The sequence below is a fragment of the Eucyclogobius newberryi genome, unplaced genomic scaffold (assembly GCF_026437365.1).
Source record: "Eucyclogobius newberryi isolate DKJ021-1_F unplaced genomic scaffold, fEucNew1.0.hap1 SCAF_13, whole genome shotgun sequence".
Taxonomy (NCBI): Eukaryota; Metazoa; Chordata; class Actinopteri; order Gobiiformes; family Gobiidae; genus Eucyclogobius; species Eucyclogobius newberryi.
In genome coordinates this window covers 5,415,274-5,442,578 of record NW_027315757.1, presented here as the reverse complement: position 1 = coordinate 5,442,578, position 27,305 = coordinate 5,415,274, and the positions used below count along the sequence as shown (strand labels likewise).

The following is a 27,305-nucleotide window of genomic DNA, read 5'->3' as shown; positions in this document are numbered from 1 at the left end:
TTGCTTGTTTTATTGTTATAGCAGCCATTACTCCTCACTTTTCCAACATTAGCGCAGTTCTGGCGGACATTAAGCGTTGTTTTAATAACTGTCTTGATGGACTGACCCGCTGTAGCTACCACACCTTCCACACCACCACCACCACCACCACCACCACCACTCAATTACATTACGATAGCACGTGGTCACACTTGACTTTTACATTACGTCATATACACGGTTGATATATGAATGCAGAAAAAGCGCGGAAAAAGAAAAGAGAGGACGCGGACGAGGACCGTGTGTGCGTGAAGCAAGTGAATTTAAACGTAAATATTAAATAGAAAAAAATAGCCTGGGTTTTATAAATTTGAATGAACAAAGGAGACTTTTGGGGGAAAAAGATAAATAAACACAAAACTTGCTAAAAAAAATAAAAAAAAATCTAAAAAAGACACAACTATCAAAGTAACACGGAAAAAAATAAATTAAAATGCTCCAAAAATACAATAGCTCTTCAAATTACTCAAAAACGTAACCACGAAATTACTAGCAGAAAGGAAAAAGTATACTGGGTGAAAAAAATAAACCCTTGCATTTACCTTCAAACAAAAACACAACAATACCACACGCGAAATACACACTAAAAATACAATACTTCCAAAATTAGAATTCCCAAATTTCATCATACATCACTACTTACCGATAGATGCCTTGTTTTTGCTTCAGATGGAGATAAAGGTGACCAGGAAGCTCCGGAAAACTGTGAACCGAAACAAAAAAGGACAAGAAAAAGATGTTAGACGTTGGATACGAAAACGTGTATCCAAAATCCGATCCAAATCCCAAAGTCCGTGCATGTGTGTGTAATCCTATCCGCCCCAGACAGGCCTCCTCCAGCGAAATTACCCACAATCACGCGGAGGGAGGAGAGGAGGAAGGCAGAAGAGCACCGGGAATGGGCCTCCGCGTATTGATTGCACTGATCACATTACATCCGATCAAATTGAGTGGTTTTACTTTCGAATAACGGGAGCATTTGGGGACGTGAGAGAATTTGAAGATTTTTTTTTTTTTATGGATGCAGAGTGGAGCTAATTTAATAATGTGAAAATACAAACAATAATGTCCAAATGCAATCATAAAGAGAAGATTAGGTCATTCGAAACAGAACGGGTGTAATGCAATGAAATCACTACGCGCAAAAAGCAAAAGACGCAACATTAGGAGATAACATTAATAAATACAATCAAAATGATAATTAAAAAAACAATAATAATACAAATAAAGACAAGAAACACGAAAGTTAAATTACTCCATGTAAGGATTGTTATTAAATACATGCCTAAATGTTTATTTTTATTTTTTTTAATGTAAAGCTAAGAGCTTATTCATATTTCACATAGAAAATATATGCCTATAACTAATTGAGAATTATTATCTAAATTTTAGTGGTAAAGCAATCACGTTTAAAACCCGTAGAATCAGTGGGTCAAATAATAGGCTATGTTTCCCCCAAAAAGGCCAAAGCGCAATAGACTACAATAACACAATGAAATAAGACTCCATAAAATAAAATAGAGCATAAAATATGACACCAGTAGATGAGCTGACGTGCTTACTGACCCCATGTCCACTCTTAAATCACAATAATCATAAATCACGCAGAGATAGTCGAGTGGAGCTCCTACAAAACGCGCTGTAACGTAACCAGACTTTTGGAGCGGCCTCGGGACACGACCAGCTGTTTCCAAGCGCCCATAAATAAGCAAAGCGTGAGCCCCGGAGCACGCGCGAACACATCCCGGAGGTGCAGGTCTATCCCCGGACCCGCAGCTTCTTCGGTGGGGCCAAAGACTTGTGTGAATGGACTCGTTGCGTAACGGAGACGACGCGCTGTTGTTGCATGGCGCGGTTGTTATTAGAGCCTGCTTTCTTCCTGACAGCTTCTCCAAACACATAAATCACACAAACCTCCGCTCTTCAGCCTCAGTCCCACTTCTGCTGCTGCTATTCCAACCGGGACACGCGCACCCAAACCCCGTGTGTCCACTGGAGGCTCAGCTCCGTCCATGACTGCACCCCTCGGCCTGCTGACTGTCCCCCATTTGACTGCACTAGTCTAAAGTTGCTGGGCCTGACTATAGCTTTTAGCCCGCTAGCCCCTAGGCCGAGACAAAAGGGGAGTGAGGCCGCCTCCAGACGCGCACAAACAGCTGATGAGCCACATTTTGGAGGGAGTGGGTCGGATCCGAGCTTGCTACAGGCTACAAGCTGGGGCAAAGTGACAGAGGGACACTTTCGGATTCAAATCAGATTCCCACGCGTTTCTTCCACTTTCATGACGTTATCAGTGACGGGCTTCAGCACTTCTGACTTATCCTTGAGTAAAGTCTCACATGAAAGAGTTTCATTATTCAAAAAAAGATTATGTTTAGTTTATTAGTTTATTATCTGAACTCCGACTAATCCTACTTCTGCCTGCCTCTCCTCCCTACTCCAACTACTCATACTTCTACAAGTCTTTCTCCTACTCCTACTACTCGGACTAATACTCTAACCCTACTACTGCTTCTCTAGCTCCTAATCCTACTACTCCTAACCCTATACTCCTACTACTTAGTCTCATACTCCTACTACTCCTAACCCTACTACTGCTTCTCCAGCTCCTAATCCTACTCCTCCTAACCCTTTACTCCAACTCCTAGTGCTGATCCTACTACTCCTGCTCCTCCCACCACTCCTATACTCCTAATCCTCGTACACTTTATGTAATTCCACAAATTAAATGGTGCAATTATGAATAAAAGAACAGTTCAGTTTTGTTTATTGACTAATCTACAGCACATGCCCATTTTGTATGAACTATTTAATCATACACACAAGGCCTAGATGTATTTTGCTCAAAGTCTGGCATAAAACCAACACAACACTTATATAATCATAGGGGGTGTTCAAAGTCTAGGATTTAACACGGATCAAAATGGCCAGTGACAGTTTATGAATATGTGTGCTATCAATCAATACAAGTTTATTAATAGTATTTTACAATCTACTTCTACTACTACTACTACTACTACTACTGCTATTCCACCTCATCCTGTTACTACTCCTACAACTACTGCCCCTATTCCTATTCCTATTATTACTCCAACTCCTACTGCTACTACTACTACTCCTACTGTTTTTTTTACTGTAATACTACTACTCCCACTACTACTGTTCCTACTACCACAAATAACCATAAGAGTTCTTCTGCTGTCCTTGTGCCTTTGAGCCAGACATGTGAAACAACTTCCACTACTACTAGTAGTGTTCACTCACTCCATCTTGCCTCCAAAAATTGTATAATCATGTTTGCTTGAATTAGTTTGAATATTCTTTGTTTTTCGTAAAGCACAGTTCAGTCTGCATTTGTTTGATTTGGAGAACCCTCCGCACAACATCCTCGTTCAGATAAACGGTTTCTGTCCCAAAGTTTATCAGGCAGGTCAGGCCTTATCTCCTCGCCTCTATGGTCTGCTCTATATTATGGGTCGGAATGGCCCATAATCTGGTTCAAACTACGGTGCGGTGCCGTTTTGTGGTGACGTCACCGCCTGGCACAGCACACACAGCTTCTCTGCCGCATGAATGAACAGAGAAGAACAAATGAAAACACAACATTTGAATATGAGGATTAAAGGATTTCAGCTGAATCCAAGCATGCTCAAAACACTAGATAACGCTTAGTAGAAGTCCACAAAGGCAAATGTAGAGTGTCCTAGCAGCGTAAAGAAGAAACACAAACAAACGTTCAACAATATTTTAACAGCGAAAGAGATTTGGTGAATTGAAAATTTTGGTGATGCAATGTTGTGATAGGGAAAGAAAAGAAAGAAAGAAAGAAATAATCATTGACAAGCCGCAACCAGTTATGTACTTGACAATATTACAGAGTGGAAACTGTGGCATTGTGAGTTAAGTATGTGTATGCCCACCAACCAGAGCATAGCCAGTTCCAATCTCACACACAGAGAAATGTTGTGTCCCTGGGCAAGACCTCACAGTGAGAAGGGCATCTGGCATAAACTTAAACATATCCTACTAGCTCTGTCACAATAATGACATAAATATATATGGTGAGAAGTATTGCTACAAAAATACTGCTATAAATAACCATCAAAGTCAAGTTTGCAAGTAAATCGTTTTGATCCATACTGAAAATGAAAGGAAATATACATAAAATGAGACATGGTAATGAAAGGTATAGCACATAGCATTTATTTCCCTCTGCAGCTCAAATACAACCAAAAAAGAGAAAAAACATACAGACGACTCGTAATATAATAAAATATACAAACAATAATCATGATAATTTTCCATTTGCATTCAATCATATTGTCTTACTTATGCTGTGTACTGTATTCTGAAACCAAGCAATAGAATTAGAAATTGAGTTCATGACAATACAATTCTATGCAAAATCCTGCAAATACAGGAACATCCTTTGCCACTGGGTAGAAGTTGACGGTCAGTTATTTTGGTCAGTTCGGATGCGCTGAACATTTTAAAGGCCTCGCACGATTGTCTGTACCTTCAGAACTCTCCAATGTCATTCAACATTAGCGAGCCCACAAGCAGTGCTCAGCTAACATTTAGTATCTGTGTGACCTCTGACTTGGGGGCCCCTGATCTCTCCTCATAACCTTTTACGCGTCGGCCATCTTGGATCTGTCCCCGACTCCTGTGTCTGCTCCTGTCAGCACCTCTGTGTGGGCCTCCCCTTCAGATGAAATGGTCTTGAACTGCCCCCAGCCTCTCCAGCTCTGCGCTATGTTTTTTATCGGGATGGATTTCAAAGCCTGACAATAGCTGATGCTACTTGTTTTGTTGTTTAAAACCATTCACATGAGCTTTAGTGCAAAAGTAATTGAACTTTAGGTCATTTGTGCAAATGGTTCCTCCAGCCACATTGCTAACTGCAGTGGTGGAGTGTGATATCTGAACCGGCTAACAGGGAGGTGGTGCCTATCTACATTACATTACAGCTGTTTTAGCTTCCTACAGTCCTGTGATTTTAAAGTAATTACTTTATTTTAAGAACAGGCACCAGCCCATGTTGCCAATATGTTCTGCAACGCTTGCACTCATCGGATACAGATCTTATGGAAATCCAAAAATAAGAGAAGAAAATGAGTAAAAGATCCTGCTTTGTAGTCTACTTCTGTACTACTTTTCAATCTTCCAACTTCCATTATTCTATTTTCATTTATTTTATTCTACATTTGTTTGTTTTAAATGTTACTGTATAATCTTGATCATGGAAACCACTTTAAACTATTCTTAAAAATTAATTAAAAATATTACAAACAATATCACAAAATGAGCGATGGGTGCAAAAAAAAAACATAAATACATATCACAAAATATAAACTGTGTTAAATTAAAGGAATGCAAAAATACTTATGTTATGTTGTTTGGATTTCATCACCTATGAAGAGCCATCACTCTTTGAAATATTGTAATAACTTCAATTCTAATGTTACACAATGTTAGCTTGCTATCAATCTGACCAATAAATATCATCGATCATTTTCTCAACACAAACATTAATGTCACCGTGTCATTTTCCAAGTTCACAAATAGACTTGTCTAATGTCTGAGGTCCAAGCAGTTTTTTGGATTTCCTCGTAGTTCTCTCTAAAGTGACGATGACATAAGTTCCTGGGCGTTTCCTGTTAGCTTCCCACCCAAGCAATCAGAAACCCAAGACCGCGCACTGCTGAGAGAACACACAAGTCCAGGCTGTTCTCTCCAGACCTGCAGGGGAACTTTGGGAACTGCATGGGAACTAACTGCACAGGAGACGCTTTGCTGCTTCTGCTGCTTCTGCTCCTGCGGCTCTAGACTACAGAGAAGAACACAACTCTTCTGTGATAGCTCAAGCAAAACAATTCAAGTCTAAACTAGGAACACATGCTCTAAGCGTGTGTCCTCTTGTCGAAATTATTACAAATTAATCCGATTTTTTAATATCAGATCAAAACCAGGAAAAAGGACACAATTCTAAACTGAGAACAAAAACTTTAAAAATAGGGCTCAAATGGACCCAAAAAACACAAGTGTGTAAACCAGGCCAAAATCAGAACTAAGTCACAGTCTGAAAAAGAGCACGTTTTGGTCCCAGTTTTGACCTTGTTTACTCAAATGCCTCTATGTTTAAACTGAACCAGGTCTGAATCAAGTATGATCTGTTGAACTAGAACAAATCCATTCATGTTTACCAGGACAACGCAGTAACCAGGAGCAAGTATCGATACTGAAAACCATCACAAACAGGACACAATTAGACATTTCCCAAATTGTTTCAGAATTGTCTTGATCTATTCGGGGGTTTCAACTTCCTGTTTATATGTTGAGGATATTTTGAGAACTTTTACCCATGCAAAAGATAAAATATAGCTTTGTTTTAAATTGTCTTTAGAAATGCCTTCTCCTGTCCTTAAAAGAGTAATCACCATTAGCAAGTATCGAGCCTTTTCCTTGCTATCACAATTGAAATTATAGTATAGATTAGAATACTAATCAGTTCTATACCTTCATAACCTTAAATCCCCCCCCCCCCCCCCCCCCCCCAAATTCATCCTTCAACAAAAGCAATTATGTTCCCAGGTTACACCCACAGAGAAGTTTCACCCTGGCCAGTTAAATTACATCAGTTTGCGTGCTTACAAGATGTTACCCAGACTCCGACGCCCCCGTCCCGCTAAGTGGCCAGTTGTTCGGCGAAAACCCCACCATCAGCGCCTTCCATTGACACTCAGTTAATCTTTATCAGCCATGCTAATGTTTAACCTGCAACTCAAAGGAAGCCATGACAGCCTAAGAGCCGTGGGGGCTGAAGGGGGGGCAGCAGGGGGGTGGTACAGGGCCCGGGGGGTCGGTGGTTGGTGAGATCGGGCCTTTTTTTGTCTTGCTCGGGGGCCGTGAAAAGTGCCAAGCTCACCAAGTCTGTCAGAGCGGGCCCAACGAGGATGGATGTGGCCGGAGCGGAGAGAGCATGTGTCACCGCGGGCAACAGGGCCAAAAAAACGTGGAGAACTAGCCAGGAGAGCTACAGCGAATAGTCGAGCCAAAAGGAAAGCCGGGCCAAGGAGAGGGGCCACGAGCCGCAGACATGTAGGGAGGCCAAAATATTGTACTCAAATACATTAAAATATTAAACAGCTAACTGTAACTATTGTCAAATATACATGAAACTAACTAAGTAAAAACTATGGTAAGAATATTTCTTACAACTAAATAATATTGCTCATACATCTATGAATTGATTAAGGTAAAGTTCAAGTTCTGAGGAGATGGATAACCCTATTGCAAGCTTATTGTCACATAGGTTATTATTCTGAGCCAAAAACTGCAAGTAGAGTACACAACGTGCTGATTCAAAATGTATATATTTAAAAATAAGTTTCCTACTTGATCACATACACAGCTTTTCAATATGTCTCAATGATGTGTCTGTGTTTAACTGAATCAGAATTTTCAACCAACTCCTAAAACACATTTGTGCAGGTCACTATCATGTTTTACAAAAGTAGGCCATTTAAAACTGCATGTAATACTTGTCCAAGTACAAATATATCAGTAATAATTAAAAGATTTGCTGATAAAGATGATCTTGCATTGAAAATTCTACATGTTTTTGCTGGCTATTAGCCTATACAGTTATCATGTATAGCGGCTAGGGCAAGTCATTTCATCCACAGGAATTTTTCAGGGTTAGTTTAGGTTAACTCTTGTAACACCATACACCGGAATGAGCCAAGCAACGCATGCTCAAGTGCAATTGTAACATGATCAAAGCTATGAATAACTGTAGGCAAAAGGAAAGTAGATATCTTATTTTGAAAAAACTTAGCAAAGGAACTAGACAGTGGCGTTGTCGGTAAGCTAGCCAACTCAAAGATGCACAAGTTTACTATGGCTAATTAAATGCTATTGTGTCTATCTGTTATTACTAAATTAGTGTTATTGCATCAGTACAATCAAAGCCTGCAGTTATTTAAACCAATAATTCCACATATTTGTATTCAAACGCCTAATTAACCACGAGACTTAGCAAGAAACCAATACATCATAATACCCCATCTATCAGAGCTAATTCCGAATCAATAATCCTGTCATTGATTTGAGTGATTGTCTAATTCAAGCATGCTAGCAGACATTAGCGTCCTAAGTAGCTTTGCGGTTTGGCAGCGTGGCACAAAACAGTTGCAATTACATGCTTTTTATGCGCCGATACCCCCCAACTGTTGCACGGTTGCACTGGCCCGGGCTTGTCTTGGTTTGCTAACAACTACTTTTGACACAGACATCACCGAAGGGCCAAAAAAAATGAAGCTAGCGTCGTAACCTTAGCCGCGGACTTGGCACAAAGCTTATTGGAGCGAGCTTTGTAAACTGTCAGACTATTTTACTCCTGTCCCTGCTTTTGCCCGCAGTGTCAGTGATGTATGACAAAATCAATGCAGTGTTTAGCGTCGAGGAGGAGTTGTGGGTACGATTCCGGACGTGCGAGTAAACCGCCGGGGTCAAAGCAGTTGTGGATTTGCCTATTGAACTGATTGTACAGGCATAATCTGTATTGGATGTTTTACGGGCATCATTTGAAAGATGCAGAGGAATGCTGCAATATTTCCAGCATTGTAATAATATTAGCATGAATATTAGCAAGATGGAAATGGCAGCACCTGTGGTTTGTTTTGTAAAGTGAAATTGTGCACATAGACCAAGATCCTTTGCTATTCTACTGCCAAATTGGAGAACTTTTCTAAGGTAACTAAACCAAGAGGATCAAACCAAGTCAAGACTAAACTGGGGTCAACAATGACAAGTGTGAATACTTTTTTCTAAATATAAAAACATAATGATCTGGATACTGTAATAGTAGAATATTTCGTTTTTTGTCAATCTATTAGATCTTGGTTGTAAAATGTTTAATTATTTTTGGAGATAGGAACAATATTAAACCATTTGAATTAGTAGCAATTATGATATCTTGCTTGAAAGTATCACCATGAACCAAATAAAAAAGAATTGAGTAATATGACTAAATCCGACTTTCATGGTTTTAAAATGCCTGGATGTGGCTGTTAACAACAAAAGAACTCTATGCTTTTGACCATAAATCTTTTCAAATGTTTTTTTCTTCTTTTTCTAGCGTGAATTATACCAAACTCAAACATCTCTTCCATTCTGCTTGGTTTAACTATGGTTCTATGTGTCGTCAGAGTTGTCGTGTTGGAGGCTCAGTGTTTCAGAAGCTGTAGAAGTTGTTGACACGGCGCTCAGAGGGCTGGGCTCCTGCAGTGAGCGATCTGTTCACATACCTCTGATCCTGTCGTTGATAGGGGCTTAATGGTTAAACTAACATTACACATTTACTGTTTGTACACTCAGAACAGGCAGCGGAACACATTTGATTTGACTAGCCTATATCTTGGGCGAGTTTTGACATTTTGCTGTATAGATTTCTAAATAATTAAACTTTCATTGTATTTGGGAATGGGAGGACAAGGAAGGACAAACGTTGCATATAATTGGCAGCCACACTACAAGACTAGTTTTGGGGGAAATAGAATATTAATAAATAATGAGAGACTAAATTAAATTTAAGCTAAATATTCATATGATGAGCTATATGAACATATTGAAATAGTTTGAGCATTTGTTCGGAACTGGAGATCGACTGATTTTCATGGCCAGTGCTGATTGTTTAAAATACGGAAAAAACAATTACTTAAAATGTTTTTGGGCCAATATGTTTGGGGCAGATTTTCATAATTTTTTCAAGTACATACAGTGATTTTTACTACAAACTCATCAGGTCTTACAGATTGTTTGTATACATGTTTGTGCATAATCTTATTGGTCCCAAAATATTATTAATAATATTATATTTTTGCTGGACAATACTCTTAAAAGTGTAAATATCAGCCCATTACATCAACCAATCTCCCTTAGATTAAATGAAATGGAATGCACAAGTAAAACAGAGCTAAATGAACAATGGGAGACGGACTAAATATAAGTATATATAAGTTGGACCATTTATTTATTTATGTATATATATATATGTTTATATATATATATATATATATATATATATATGTAGTAAAAGAAAATGCGCCAACGATGTAGGAGTGAACATTTTTTGCCACTCATCCAAGTAGCTTCTTCAGTTAATCTGATATTTGCACATGATTTGAGCCTTATATTTACACTTTACGTGCGTTTATTTAGATTTTTAATTTCATATCTCTTGTCCTAGCTTATTTACTGTTTGTGTTTGTATTATTAATTAACAATGTTGCTTAGTTTCCTTTAGGTACTTTATGCCCGAGAACATAAGGTACCTAAGACGTGAAGCCTTTCTATGCATGTTTGAAATATACAAACAAAAAACAACAAAACAAGATTCTAAACAGAGACTCTGAAAAGTGGGGTGTCCCTGGCTAAGTTAAGCACACACACATAAAACGCGGTGCTATTTGCGGCTGTGTTTGCTGTTTGGGGACGGAGGCCTTGACAATGCGCGCAGATGGAGAGGAGAGGGAGGGGCGGAGGTGCATGGCGTCTTGAGTAAGCAATCTGTTGGCGCGCTCATAAATCACGGCCCGGCCACATGCATCTTCTCCCGTTACACCTCGCCGTCAGCTCTATTCACTACGACTCATTCTGCCGGTGTCACGCACGCTCACGCACGCACCTGCCTGCTCACCTTTTTAGGGATGTTTAGAAGTTTCAATATATATTATAAATATGTGTAGTGAATCCTTGCACTTCTTACTCCATTGACAAAATGTGTTGAAATATTTGACTTTTAAACCCAATGTGATATAGATATGAGCTATTGAGAAAAGTGCTCTATTTTCTGGCTGACTATTTTCAGGCAAGACACTAATTGAAAAAAATCTAAATTGTATAGATATCAATTTGAAACGTACGACATTCAATGTGTGAAAATTGCCAAATTATGACATATTTCTGAACATCAAATCTGAAAATTGGCCAGAGCCATGTTTAAATTTCTTGCTTAATTTTGTTGACACAGGCCTATAGAGTCAAAGTTATTTACAGACGGGATTTTGGATGTAGGATTTGAGTAAACTACATTCCTGAACGTTGTTGTAAGAAGTCAAATTTGGCCACATTTTTGAGAGGTAAAACTTGAATAAATCAGGTTTGGAATTAAATCTGAACGAAACCTTCTATTTAATCTTTGAAAAGCTTTTGAATCCAAGATCGTAAAGTTTGGTGTGTGTCGATCTTTATGTCTCTAAGGGAGGAAACATGCACTTGGAGAAAACGATTACAATGTCCCATATAAATCTGGTGAAGTGGATTAAATCAAACAAGCAAGGATCTTTAGGTGAAGATTGGTCCGTTTGATTGTTCCTACATGAATGCGCATTTTGATTGAGCAAACTGACCTAAACTTCACTAAAAAATACTCAAAATAAAAAACTTTTCAAATCAAGATGGTGAATTCGATTCATTCCGGTGTGTGTTGTAAGCACACATGCCACACTTGAACAAACTTGTCGTTTTCCTACCTATTCTGGTCTCGTGCCATGCGCACTCACGCACGCGCACACACACACACACACACACAGACAGACACAGACACACACACACACACACACACACACACACACACACACACATACACACAGACACACAGACACACACACACACACAGACACAGACACACACACATACACACACACATACACACACACACACACACACACACACAGACACACACACACACACACACAGACACACACACACACACACACACACACACACACACACACACACACACACACACACACACACACGTCCATAGAGCAAAGCACACCCCGCGGATGCCTCTGCTTGTCTCTGAAGAGCGGAATCCCAACCACGTATCACTGATAATTAATGACGGCGGAAGGTGGAAAGAAAGCCTTGGGAACACACACGGGAGTCGAACCAGCGACCAGAGGAGAACACCTACCTGCTGCACGGCTGTGGTTTGACCTGCTCTACTCCTGGTGGACACAACTTTTATATCTTCCTTTTAAAACAGCGGATTACACGAAGCTGCTCTGCGCCTAATTGATCGTCTGGCGATTGCTTATATTTTTTCCTATAATCATCCAGTGCTGGAAATCAATTTGACTGAATCCATCGTGGTGCACAGATTCTTCTCTTTCTTCTACATCTATGCAGACATCGCCGTGCGCTCAAACGTGTAGAGTCCGTGCTGCGTGCGCTGGTTTGGACATAAATCTCGTCGCGCGTCCTTGCCATAAATCTTCAACATCCACATCCAGCAGCTCGCCTCCAGTACAACCTGACTGGGACCACTCTCTCAGTCTGGGGCCCTACTCCAACTCTCAACCCATAGATCACCCCCCACTCCGGCGCATTCTTACCTTTTTAGCAGATCTCCACTTTGCGCCGCGTTTGAGAACGTGTTTGCTGGCGACGTTTTACGTGCTCTGCTTTGGTCTGCACGTTACTCCCGCGTCTCCATCACGAGCTAATCTTCTCTGAGGCTAACCCGAGATAACCCAAACTCAGACTAAAAAGCATATGTGTGTGTGTCTTCTCCTTTACGATCCCTCCTGGCTTTTGCGCGCACGCACTCCCCGCCTGTGGTTTGACGCGCTCGGGTCCAGCAGATTGACACGGTGAACTGTGCCTGAACCAGGGGCTGCGGACTGACAGCTCCGGCAGTGGCCCCGTGGAGGTGAAAGCAGCAGAGGCGGTGGTGGGGGAGGAGGAGGGAGGGAGAGAGAGGTATCGAGGGGGTCCCGCCGCCGGTTCTGTCCAATGGGCGCAGACCGGTGAGTGGAGCGGCGAAAAGCCTCTGCGTGACCGTGCACTGGGCCAGATGTTGGTTATGACATGGCGTCAAGCTGCGCGCGGATCAGAGCAGAGGAAGAGCAGACGTTCCGCTGGGAGCTGACCCCGACGCGTCCCTCCTTCCGTCCCGTGCGTGCGTGCGCTCGGCTGCGGCTCTCAAACCAAACACATTCATTTAAAATGTTCAATAATCGGGTTTGTCTGAGCGGCAGATTCCAAAAGCCACTGCGCGGGGAGAGGATTTTAAAATGGTTTTCGAAGCTTCAACTTACATAAGTTTGCATATTATTGGAGGTTGTGGCGGAGTGATTGTATTTGCGCCCCAATCAAATTCTAAATTCAGGAATTCAATAAGCCTTTTCTGTCCACATATTGCTACAAAAACGCACAGAATTCTAAAACCAATATGCGGGAAACTAAAAGTGTGTCCATTTTATTGACAGGGATATTATTTAAAATTGAGGATGAAATACTTCTGGCCCATCATATCACAGCTTTCTATTACATTTAATATAATGTACATATAATCAATCGTCAACTCCTTTCTCATTTGCAATTTTAAATTTAGGCCACAATGCGCCAAAACCTCTACACGTACGCGTGTTTTGAATTGGACTAACACAATGATAGGCCTCTAACTGCATTTTTATAAATCATAAGCACTCAATTATGCGATTTCTTGTTTTTTGGCCATGCAGCTTTACGCACACTGTGTAAACACCAAACGCGTGCCGTGTCGCGTTGGCTTTTATTATCTCCCCGCCGCGCGCGTCCCCTGTTTGGATATTGGCTTGTGTTATCTGCCCACGCTTTTTCGTGCCTTTACATGCGCACACTCAACGCGGTGAAGAGAGAGAGGAGATAAAGTAGGAAAAGGGCTAGTGGGAAGTTCAATTTGATAAAGACAAAAGAATAGGTGAGCACATAGCGTTGCTGGACACATTTCAGGCTGCGTTTTATCGTCGCTTTCCACTGCTACACTTCTGGTTCTCTCAGCCCCTTTTTTGTGGATACGTCTCGAGAATATCATTTTTCACGTGCCTCGAATCACTGGCCTCGTGTAGCAGATCATAAATTAGCACAAGGCTGCTTATTGATTTATTTCCAGCGGCTAACAATACTCCACACGCCCGTAATGAGAAGATTTACGGGGAAATACCTTGGATCACGGCGGATTTTCCCTTCCAGATAAGACCTAAATAATAATAATTAGCCTAATAATAATAATTTGATTAAAATGATAATAGCAGGTGGTTAGGTGTTCTTTTTGGGTGCCTGTTGCAGCTGATTTACTTTATTGCCGTAACGTTGGTCTTGCTTTTACGCGCCTCTTAAGCACTGGCAGATTTATGAGCCCGAGCTTGGATTTATGTTCCTACTGCTGCGCTCCACCTTTCTTTCCAAACGCTCCTGTTTCGTTTTTGTCAAGACTTCTATGCTAACACGATAAAAAAAAAAAAAAACTGTATGCCAATTTTGATACCCAATAGAGAATGAAAGCTAAATGCGTAAAAACAAGGCTCGAGCGCGCGGACAAAGCAATACAGAGCTATGATGTATCGTATTTTTATTTAGAACCCCTTTGATTCGGATTGTATCATTACGTCAAATCAGAATGATGTTTTGGTTGTAGCATTTTAGTAATCAAATGCTGCACGTAAATATTGAAAAAAAAATCATAAAAACGAGATCAAGCCATGCGTAAAATGTCTAGAAGATGCTGAAACAAAAAAAAATGAACGTTAAAAAGCTATGGATAGTTATGCATTGTATTTATATTTGGTTCATCATTTGATTGAGGTTAAAGTATTATTTAAAACTGTGCAATGCGTAAAACGAGGATCAAGCCATGCGTAAAAAGGACGTAAAACATAATTACTTTTAAATGTTATTAGGTTATGTCTTTATCGTGCATAAAGCTATTTTTATGACGAGTCTCCTTAACCTTTCGCGTGTATTTGTCTCCCCGTAGAAGGCAAACTAACTCGACGCGCTTACATTGTGGAGCTTTTTTGCGTGGGAGAAAGACAATATGGCGACCAGACGCTGCAGTGAGTGGGAAGGGTCCATCTCGTCCAAGTGTGCTCACTGCTGCTGCTGTGGCTTTCACGTGTGACAGACGCGTGGGCTCACCTCACAGAGAACTTGTATTTGAACCAGATCATTCAGAAATCCTTAAAAGGCGAGAAAGGTGGTGTTTTGATATCCAAATTGTCGTTATAGATGGAGGAAAAGCCACTATCTCGTTGGAGATGGTTTAACGTGAGCACATTTGCATAAATACTGAGCTATATTTATTCTATCTAGAAAACAGTGTTCGTTCAGTCCATTTGATTAGTATTGGTGTAAAAATAGTCTTGTCCAGGCTTTCCTCTCTCCTTGGTGACCAGTTCCTCTCCAAACTGCTTTGTCCTCCAGCGGTTTTCTTCTGCTAAACATTCATCTCAGCCTTAACTGGCCCCCGAGCTTGACAATAGACTCGATTCTTCTCAGCGCGTAACACATTAACGTGCCGTTTTTGTCATCGTTGGGGTGTTTTTTAACGTGTCTAAAACAAAAAAAAGCGACAAAAATATCTAAGTCAGCGGGTTTTTTGAGTTAAAATCTTGGTTCAGGCGCTGTGCAGTCAGTGGGAGCAATGGGAGAAAAACGCGATTTCGGTTTGGATGAAGAGTGGACGCGCGGATGAGATGAGATAAAGTATTTTTTTGTTTGTTTTTCGATTCAAAATGGATTAAAAACTGCAAAGATATTTTCTGCATTAGTTCGCATGGTTTGGACTCAAATATATCTTACGGATGGCGGTTTTAATGTAGTTTAGTGAAATATATGTTCATAGGAAATGGGTTTAGAAAATGTTATGGTTTAATCCAAGGTGAGTAAGACTATATTCATTTTAATCAACATAATTTGTACTTTGAAAAATGTCATATTGGCCTATAAAGCTTTAACACATTGAATTTTTCGGGCACAAATATTTTTCACTATATTGAATAAAGATGGAAATATACAGTCAAAACGTTGTTGTTTTTATTGCGGTTTAACCTTTCATAGAGTAAAAGAAGACAAAATGTACCTTTTTGTGGTCTATTTTTGTATTTTTCTTGCCATATATATATATATATATTTTGCTGTGTTTTATTACATTTCTGATTTCAAAAAGAACCTCTTCACCACCACGCCAACAAGTCTCGTGTTTGTCCTGAGTGGCGTCTCTGAAATAGGATTTCGACTCTTCGCTGTCACACAAAATCACATCTGCAGCGGGGACATCCAGACAGAAACGTATAAATATGAAAAAAGCAGCAGGCATCAGACATCCTCCTCCCTTCTCCATCCATCCGCAGAAATGAGACGGGAGATTGTTTGTGACACGGCGGCCGCGGCTTCGGAAGGCGCCGGCCCCACATACACCTCCTCCCGTGATGGGGAAGAAGCGCCGCACATGCACGGCCTAATTTGGTTACGCATTTGGAGACGTGAGCTCACTGAGGATGCGCACCACGCCAACATCAGATGAATGGAGCAGGGACGCGATCACGCACACCGCATTGCATATTCCATACATCTTTGGGGATGTTTATCCTCAGCACGTTTACACAAATGGTCATATTATTGCTTGGGCATTCTGTGAGAACTTCAGATTTTCAGAATAGTTTCAGAAAAAGCATTACTTATGTTTTGTATTGAAGCGTTGCAAATAAATTCAATCATAATACGATTTGTGTGTTTATCCATTTACGCACAATTACGCACTTGGTTCCTCCTTTGTCTTGGCACATTGAGCATATTATTACTATTATGATTATCATTCATTTATTATTATTATTATCATCATTATTGTAAGCCCTTCATGTAACATTCTGAGGACTTTTCACCATTTGAAATAGGTAACATTTGATTTTAAATTAGAAATCGCTATGGCAACAGCTTTATTTTTTCATGATTCTGAAACCTATACCATATAATTTGAATTCATGGGTTTCAGACTGATGAGAAATTAGGACTGTTGCCATAGTGATGAACAATGTTTGAATGGGGAAAAGTCCTCAAAATGACACATGTACAATATTTTGAGGACTTTCCCCATTGAAACCTTTTATGTTTTGTTTTGAATTGTTCATATCTATGGCAATTGTCCTATTCTTTCATCATCCTGTAACATAGCTACCAGGACGTTTGAATTTTTGTTATGGAATATTTTCCGAATACAAAGTTATGTTGTTTGATTTTATATTGAAATAAGTACTTTTAAAGAATGCGTTGATTATGAAAAGTAAAGTTGAAAGAAAAATAAACGCAGAAGTGTCCTGTCTACGTAATGACCACTATTGGCACTAACACGCACCAAATAAATAAATAATAAATCATACACCAGCGCCATCTTTTATGACTTATGAGATGATGAAATGGAGTTTAGCCTTTTGGCACAGCCTCATCCTCTTCTTATAGAGCCTTTGGAACAAACTTATACACAGTTTCTAATCTTAACATGGAACCAAGACACACACCCAAAAAACGTGTTGTATTTAAACATGGAAAAGTCTGTCTTCCCGGAGAATGCTTTGAGACAAGGCAGAGACACCCAGCACTGACATGAATAATGGCGCTCCGCTCAGCTCCAGAGAACATCCAAAGAAAACACGATGGAACAGGCTCCAAAGCTCCAACAAACACACAACCTGCTCCGGGCAACTCCACTTCTTGGACAGTGCACAGACCCAACGCTTGAAGGACGTAAGCCATCACTTCTACCAACTAAAGCGAAGAGTACATTCATGCCAGTGCTGAATAAATGACTGCACTGAACGTGCTTGCCTCTCAGCTCCTCAGCTCCTGGCCTTTCCTTTTGCCCGCTGGCTCTTTTATGAGATTTGAAGGAGGCCGAGGCGTGCCAAATTCGAACAAATCTCTCGTTAATTGGTCACCGCAGTAATTCCAGAGCCACAGTAGCTCCTTCCAGTGAGTCCAAACAAGCAGCAGCGGCAGCAGCAGCAGCAGCGGTAGTGAGGGGCGTGTGCGCGCGTGTGTGTGTGTGTGTGTGTGTGTGGGTAAAAAGGGGGGCCGAGCCGGAACTGCCACTAGATACGAGCGGACCAAGATGTGTGTTCCGGGTCTCTGTCATTTTTCCTCATAGCGGAGAAGCCAAAAACATCGAGCATTCAAGGTGATTTATCGAAGACAGAAGCGTAAACAACAGCGCCAAAAACGCACAATGGCACCCCTGGCGTATGCTGACACCGCCTGCCTCTCCATAAATCAGAAGATACAGAAAGAGATGCGCGTGTAGAGAGGCAGGCACAAGCACACGCAGCTGGTGATGATGTGATGGCAAAAGGAGAGATGAGGGAGAGGGATATCTGCTGTGTTCAAAAAGAGAAGCACAGACATAGTATGCGCGCAGGCATCCCTCGCTCTCTACCCGGTTCGTGTAGAGCTCGGCGCCATAAACAATGTCTGATGATGATGGTGATGATGATGGGTGGCGGGGGTGATGTGTGTAAACAACACGACAACAGCGAGCATGAGCATGAGCGGTGAGGATGGAACGGTTTGGGGGAAACATGGCTCGGCGCGGCGGTGCGCTATGGGCTGCATATTTACCGCGCGGTTCAAATGACAGGGCAGATGCGGCAGCGGCGGCGGACGGTAAGAGGAAGCGTTCCCCCACACGCGGTGCCCCCTTCTTCTTCCTCCTTCCTCCCTTCCTTCCGTCCTTTCTTCCGCAATACTCACGGTGTCCACAGCGACCCGCAAGACGCACGCCAAACGTCCAAATTTGTTTTATTGCAGCTCCGTCTCTCTTTTCTCCTCTCTTCTCTCTCTCTTTCTCTCCCTCGCTTGTATGTGTGTCTTCCTCTGTAGTGCCCCCTCTTCCTTTTCCTCCTCCTCTTGTCTCGTGCTCTCTCACCCCCCTCTCTGTCTCTACAGGGGGGGGGGGGGGGGGGGGGGGGGGACAGTTGACTTTTTTCACGTCAGAATCTCATCCTGAACCGTTATATTCGGTCAGGCAACCAATACATATCAATGCGTTTATTATTCAATCAGTCACGTGACAAGACAAAGTAGAGATCTGGACTTTGGTGTAGTTATTCTTTCAAGGGGCCCAAAGGTTGTTCAATTCACCTCAAGTTGTGGGTAAAATGCTTCCAAACCTAGAATTCCTCCCGTTTCCCAAACAGGCTGTCAGCGCGCATGTCCGCGGTGCAAAAATATGAGCTTGCTTCTCACTTTTGTTCTTTGTTATCCCTCACTGTCAGCTCCTGCTCGGCGCGCAGTTAGTCGCAGAACAGGGCTAATTCCTAACATTGTCTCCCATCATATTTCACTACATCCATATTGCGCATTATCATCCCCACGCTGGGTCATATTATTAGAGCGTAAAATGGTGATGACAGGCGCGCGTAAAACACACTGCAATAGGCTTTATGTATTTTATTGGCCGCGATATTTGAAACATTTAGTGAGAGACATAGATTTGGTGATCAGCAGGAATAAATCATGCTTTGTTATAATACTGTGCCATATAAAAATGAACGTGGCCTAACGGATTAATATGTAACAAAAATACAATACAATTTGATGTTTTTTCTCATTTCTTAAGGAATGAGATTTTTTTTCTCTATAGCCTAATATTTCCATAGCCTATGTTCATATTTTTGTTTAGCTATGTGCCTAATATCTGTTTCTTTTAGTTTTTATTTAATTTATTTTTTAGTTTTTTAGTAATTTTTTAATTTAGTTATTTTTCCAGGATAACGTTTTTGTTTAGCTTTTTTTGCTATTCTAATATTTTTTCCCCTTTGTTTTCGTTTTTTGCCATCGCCTTTTTTGCTAAACATTTGAATTTATTTTACGACGGTAAACAGTATCCACCATATGGAATGTATACTTAAAAAAAGATTAAGAGCATAAGATGTTCTAATCCAAAAATACAAATAAATTAGACATCAAAATGTTCCCTTTGTTTCTTAAAGCTAAACAAAACATTGACCAACTTGGAAGAACCCATCATCATCATGACGACGGACACGACTCCTGCGGCGAGGCGAGGCCGAGGGTTCAGCAACAATGGGAGGAACGAGAATCCTTTTGGTTTCCCCGGTGCCACAGCCTCCACCACCACAGCTTTGGACGAACAATAGATTGGGCATTGTATGGGTGGAGAAGATGGAGACGCTTAACGAGTTCTACTACACAAGAAGCTGGAAGAATCGCTTCAAGGTCAAACAATGAAAGACACTGCAGCCCCAAGACGCTCTGCTGCTGCTCCTCCAGGACTTCTCCAACCACGTGGAAACTGCGCCTGCAAAGGCTTTTGTTCTCCTACCAAGAAGCAAACAATGCCAACATGGATAACATAGACTGTATTTCTAGAAATAAATATGGCAATACTTTCAATTAGCTTGGAAAAAAAGTACAAAAGATATTAAAAATACAATTGGTAAGTGTTCCTAGTGGTGTGTGGTTGTCAAAAGCCTACTTATAATTAGTCAGGAGAAGACGAACGCGAAAGGTCTAACCCTATTATGCGCGTAGCAGCTGCGTGCCGCATTATTTATTGGTATAGGCTACTACTTAACGCAATAAAAGGCAAGGCACGGGGAGTTTTTTTTAAAGTTGCCTTGCCTGCTCCCCGAGATTTAACCCACAACAACAAGATTGAGATCAAACATTTGCGGTGGTGATGATGGCGTTTGTAATGATGGCCATAAATTATTGCAATCACGCGGAGGAGAAGCAGCAGAAGAAGCAGCAGTGGTGGTGGAGGAAGATAAGTAGCAGAGGAGGCCTGACAGCAGTGAAGTGAAGAGACTCCCCAAATCTGGCACGGCGTAAAAAAAACTGAAAAAACCCTCGGCGTACAAAACGTTTGGATGGGAGACATAAGCCGCGTCGTGATGGATCTGGACACGGAATGCGCTATGATGGCTTGGCGGGCGCACAGCATTGTATCTCACACCCCTGTCACCAAATACCACTGCAAACAAATGCCAAAATAATCAATTAAAATATGTATTCGTTTGACATTTGCGCGTACATTTGAAAGTCGTGCGTGTATGATTGAACATTTGCGCGTATACTTTAAATCCGTGCGAAATTGAACGTTTTATGGGCTACGTTTGGAGGGAGCGCGCGTTAGCGGCACAGACAGAATGGATGGGACAAAAAGAGGTCTGGGGAGGCTGTGCGCTCCGTGATGGATTGGGGCAGGTAGAGACTTCTCCTCGTTAAAGATTTACTCGGCTTTAAATCAAAAAGACCTCACTCACGTCGACACAATAGGCTGTGCACTTCTGTTAAGGGGAGAATGGACGTACAATTACACATTACGTACTTACATCAGGCAGAAATATCATTATGGTTATTATTAGTGAGTGTATTATTACGGGACCAACAAACAAAGGTAGATTTTCTTTGTAGCTACTAAAAGTCCCACTAACTACTTGGGCCATTTTGGCACAGTCCTTTAAACCTGGTTCCACTTTAATCAAATAAATATGTATTTTTGTTATGTTTTAGCATGCATGTTCAAACAATCATTTTTTACATAACTACATAAATTAAATGGTGATTATTATTATTATTCATATTAATACTTTTATTCTTATTGTTCTTATTATTCTTATGCTCTTATTATTCTTATTATTTGTATTATTACTATGGGGCTGCAGGGTGAACAAAATAGAGCCGTGTGCGGGAGACACAGCACAAAGATTGATTTTACGCACCGGGACATCTACGCTGGCTCGTAAATCTGTCTTCTGACGGCAGCCGCACGCGCATTTTTGAAATATATTCCTGCGCGCACGAGGTGAGGTCTTCCCCCGGTTATGTCAGTTATTATGAAACTGTGCCACAGCACGCGCGCGCACTGGAGTCGTTTGTTTTGGAAGCGCAGAATGAAGTGCCTTTGTTGTTGTCGCGTGAGGCGAGATTTGAAGCGTAAGAAAAAGTAGAAACAGATGATGGATGAGTGATGATTAGAGGAGCGTAGGGAAATACAACTACTGTAACTTTAAAATATGTAACTCTAGAGGTAATAAATCAACCAAATTTTACTAAAAGTATTTGCTAAAGACAACCTCCTTAAGTAACTTTAACTTAACACCTAAAAGCCGAAATATGATGATATTGTAGCCCATTTTCAAAGAACAGAACACCTTAAAAAAAAGAATATGATTTAAACATCAAATACACTTTTGTTACGTTTATAAACTGTCAACAAATCATAACTTCGAGTACGAGAAAGTATGTTGTGTTAAAGGTGCACTGTGTAACCTTTCTGCACGTCCCGAGATGTAAAGCTTTGCCTGGAATGTTCCACAGAACTGCAGTAAACTTAGCCACCTTGCATGTCTTCAATAACAGATGTTTCTTGTTCAAAAAGCGACTTGCCCCTCCATAGATCTGATCTGTAACTTGGTCTGGATATGGGTTTATTGCCATACTGTGGAACAAGTCGATACATTGTGCTCTTGTAATAACACTAAAATATGACATTCCATCTGATGTTGGCATTGTTATTAAAGCAGATGTGATATTTAGCATGTATTTGCAATGATAAGCATAAATCCATATTAAAAACATACTGATAGTCCATTGTCAGCTGTACCGAGCCTTCTGGAGCGTCCATTACACAATATGTTCTACAATAATGCACCCGCAGCTCGTTTACATTGCAATATTACGCATTAGCTCCAAAGCGCTGCTGTGCGTAATTGTGCCATACAGACTTGATGGGCATAATGTTTGCCAAGACCATCATAGACCTAACAAAACATATGCATTTGTTTAGCATAATTAAGATATGCAACCGAGTGTATGCGCATTAACATCAAAGTTATTCGGATAAATTGACAATACGGCTTAAAGCGCTCATGATTAAAATGTAGTTCAGATAGTTATATTTCAGATTTTGCTAAAAATTATATAAAAAATATTGTCCTTTTTTATTTCATTGTCAAATATATGTCATATTTTAAAAATGGTTTTAGGTTTTACTTCCTAGTTGTAAATTGTGACATCAGTAGGATATTCCCACTGTTACTTAGCAACCACATGTGCAGTGAGTCAAACTCCACATGCACTTCATTTGCCCTTTTATTTGTTGTGTTTCGTTGTTTTGTATTTGTCCAGCACTTTGGAAATGGTTTCTGTTTATGAAATGTGCAATATTAATGAAGTGGGTTTTGGAAAACTCTTCCAATGTCTCAACAGTTATTATTTGACTAATTCAAACATGAGAATAGTTTTAGGCTATTTTGTTGAACTGAGGTCAGAAAAATGTGTTTGATGTACATTGTGCCACACTTTTGGATGAATTTTTCATCTCCCCGTGTGATGTCATCAATATGTTTCATAATTCTGCTCTACTAGTGTCATTACAAGCATTTCCCCACAAAATAGGGTCAAAATTAGAAAATTATGAAAAATGATCGTATATGCACTTCAACATGAAAACTGTATATATTGAAATGGCATTATTATATTATTTGAATCCATTTATCATGTAAATAATTGGGGATGAACCAACGTTTAGGCTACCTTCATCTTGGCTGGTTTAAGGGGAGTATAGTGGAACCAGATGTTTGCCAGTTTAAGTCAGTCTGAGCACTTACACAGCTGGCATTGTGTCTCTGGGCAACACTCTTTTACGCAAACCAGTCTTAATAATATAGCAGATAAAGGATAAAAGGGCATCTGGGATAAAAAAAAGTGTGGCACCAGGTCAATGTAAACATAGTGAACAACATTCAATGAACCACAATTGATCAAATACGTGTCTAAATGTGTGTTTCTTGTGTGTATTAATTCAGCGAAATAAAACATATAGATTAAATAATGCATGCAAGCTAATTTAGTAACATTTTGAACCATTCCGAGGCACCGTGTTGCTTTTACTCCGCACTAACATTGAAGTAACGGGCTCCCACCATGCAGAGCCGTGTTACGCAGCCAGTGGTACACTAAATATCAAATCAATCAACTCGGGATGGGGTCCTGTACTCTTAACTGCGTCAGATTAACACTTTAGCTCTCCGCTGTTAAACACATTGGCATTCGCCTTCTTTTGGTGTGTTCGTTTAGGTTGGGCTGTGTGTCAGATGCCCTCCCATGCTTCTACATCCCTGTTGAACTGGGATGTGGGCAGGTCAAATGTCTCTCTGCATATGTTGTGGTGCGATTGGACAAATATGGCGGGATAATGGGCCAAAGACCTCAAAATGTAGGAAAAAGGTGGAACATGGTGAATGTAATGAGCGATGTAAGGATGGACTCAGGGAATGTAAATTCATAGATATTAACTAATACTTCTTCTTCTTCTTCTTATTCTAATATTAACATCAAATGATGTCAGTAGAGCTGCAAACAATTATTTTGTAGGCAATTAGTTTATATTTTTGATTAGTCGACTAATCAAACAATGATACAATGATTTATAATGTACATTGAGACTTTTATACACATTATTGACCTAATAAAGGAGACTGAAGGCTTCTAGATGCAGATTCAGATTGATAATTTTTTTTATATTCCTTTCGACATTTTGATATAAAAATACTAGTCTTTGTCACAAAAGGATTGTTGTATATGTTTTGAGATTTTGTGTGGTTTAGTACATAAAAGTATGTAAATTATGTTGTGATATTTTCCTTGTTGCAAACTAGAAATCAATCAATCAATCAATCAAAAACTATAACTATGAATATATATATATCTATTTTTTCATATTGGACTGGTCACGATCAGCCGAAAACATCAATACATCAATTTTAAAATGGGACAAATGGGCCTAAATGACTGCAGGACAAAGTTGTCACTCAAAGGGATCATGCCTTTAGTATTTGTGGATTATTTTGTATATTTTATGTCTTGTAAAATGAGAGAGGGACACCAGCACAAAAATCTCTAATTGCAGTGGGTTTAAGTGTGCTAAGATTGACGCACTGGTTTCATTTGTATTTTCAGCCTTCACTCTTCACCCTCTGATGTCTTCTTTCATCTCTTACTCATGTGCTGGTGCTTGGCCTGGGTTGTAAGTGCGCGTAGACTGCCGCAGCGTCCGTCCCGTGGCACGTGAACAGGAGCAAACCCGTGCGTAATGGCCACACCGCCGCGCCTCCTCCAACTTGGCAACCGTTATTTGGATCTCTCGTTTTAATACTTAATACGCGTCTACTTTTAGCTGGCCCGCACACGCACACTCACGCACACACGTTCTCTCTCAGCCCCGGCAGCCATATATCTCCGGTGACGACCTCCTCCTGCAGTCCTCGCGCTTGCACCGTGACCTCCTCGACTCCGGCGCGCTACAGAATCATAAATTTTCGGGCAAGAGCGAGGGGGGGATGGAGGGGAGGAAGCTGGCCGGGCCGATTTGTCTGGCAATTAGCAAAAGCACCGCGAGACTCCCCGGGCCAAAGCGCGCACACAGAGGAACGGAGCGGGGAGAGAGAAGGGAAGGGTTGTTGTTTACTCCGCGTGATGTGCGCCGGAGGGTTCAGCAGCGGCTCCAACATGATCTGTCAAAGTGAGCCTGGTTGGTAACGTTTACATGTCCATACAGTACTGCGGCTTTTAAGAGAGGGGAGGACTAGAGTTAAAGGTGAAATGGTACTGGGTATGTGGGTTTTTTTATGCAATGCCTTGAAATTGTACGCAACTATCCATATATTCATTTTTCTAAAACAGGGAATACATTTGGCTTCATGTGTTATCAGGAACTTACAAATCTACACTGCTAAAATACAGACAGCGACATCTTGAGGGATCGGTTGCAGAGATCCGGGAGGTCCCCCTCTTATGTCTTAGAAAAAATAAGTTGAAACTATAGTCCACTACTGAACAACGATATTATATTTCTAGTGCATAATGCATCTAACATTATCCAAACACAAAACGTTAAAGAGAGGTTAGAATGCAGAGAATAGAGACTTTGCAGAGAAGTGAAATAAATGCAGAAAAAGCTAAGGAGAAACCGGAAGTCGTTTCCTGTTTTTTCTTGCTTTAGCCACATCTCACAGACACATACTTGCAATTACTTAACAAACAATGTGTTTGTTTGGGTGACATGAAATAGTCTGGTTGATCAGGACCAGTCGAAATATGGCTTACATAAAGACGTGTAAACAGCTATAGTGCTTGGCTTGTTCACTCTCAGAGCTGCAGCTCAGGTAAAGCGTGTTCACGAAAGATATATCACTAAAAATAAGTCACACAACCACACTCATTCATGAAAAATACTACTGCTGCAGACGGGATATCATAACACCATGCTTTCAAAATGACCAGACTTACTTTCTACTGTGACTAGTAGATAGTGATGGTGGATTAAATCAGAACAAATACATTAATTATGACACACTTTAACAATTACCCAATCGGGAAGGGAGCATGTTCTGTAAGATGCAGATTTTAAAGCCTAATTTGCATGCTGTATACATTTAAGCACTAACAATAGTTTTTTCAACCTGTGACAGACAAGATTTCATCATTTTTTACATTTTTCTGCACCTATATTCTCCGTGTTCACATCAGCGCGGGCATGCAGCAGGCTCCGTGGGCGTTCTGGAGCAGCGGGAGAGTTCATTTAAGCAGCGGGTCTTAATGAAGCGCTTTAGCTCAGGGCACAAATGTGATTCGGCCTATTCAGAGTTTACACACAAGTGCATTAGTGGAAAAGGCAATGGGCAAGAGAGGATTAGAGACTAGATTTAGCTCAACAACACGACACAAAACCACACAGGCGGTCACAGGACGGACCCGAGTGCAGTTAGAGGTGTAGGATGGCTTAAGATCCAGAAGCCTGTAGTTAAACCTTTAGGTGAAAATGTTACTGATAATAATGCAACCTGAAGCTGTCAGTTTGAGTAATCGTGCATGTTTATTGTGTTCACTCCAGAGCTAAAATACTGTTTGGTTCCACTTACTGATATCATAAGGTGGTAGAGTAGGGACCAGGAAGTGTTACTGTTTAAAAGTCCAAAACTTCACCCCACAGTCCAAGCTGCATCTCAATTTGTAACCTTTATACACAATTAACATCCTGATCGTAAGTGTGTCAATAGAGACTCTTTTTGTGCCATATATTGGAATATTACACAGTGAATTTAAAGATCATGGAATTAGTTTTATTTGTTGTTTTGTCACGAGGACCAAAAGCGGAAAATGCACCACTAACAACAACCCCTAACCCTCTAACCTCAGTACAAATCTCATCACTAATGGTCAGTGTTTACCAGGTTCATGGACACAATGTTGTCATGGTAAAATACAGAGAAAACGTGGTGGACAAAGAGATATTATTTTCCTCTCATGCAAAACCAGGCTGCTGACCACACAGAGGGGCCCGGTTAGGTCCTGGCTCAGTGTCTGGGGAGCCCTGCACCAGAGCCACTGCTGCCCCACTGTAGCACCTCCCAGTG

General features: G+C 40.8%; 1 protein-coding gene across 5 annotated transcripts in view; it reads right to left on the bottom strand.

Moving 5' to 3' along the window:
• hoxb3a (homeobox B3a) overlaps nt 1-27,305 on the bottom strand; it is an 83,269-nt gene that overhangs the window by 13,350 nt on the left and 42,614 nt on the right. For 2 of the 5 annotated variants that reach the window (XM_072442381.1, XM_072442379.1), the window contains exon 3: nt 683-742. The gene's annotated coding sequence lies outside the window, so the exon portion shown is untranslated. Of the gene's footprint in view, nt 1-682; nt 743-1,605; nt 1,809-1,953; nt 2,107-18,480; nt 18,947-27,305 lie in introns of those variants that run through there. The other 3 variants (XM_072442380.1, XM_072442382.1, XM_072442383.1) reach the window with 3 other exon arrangements.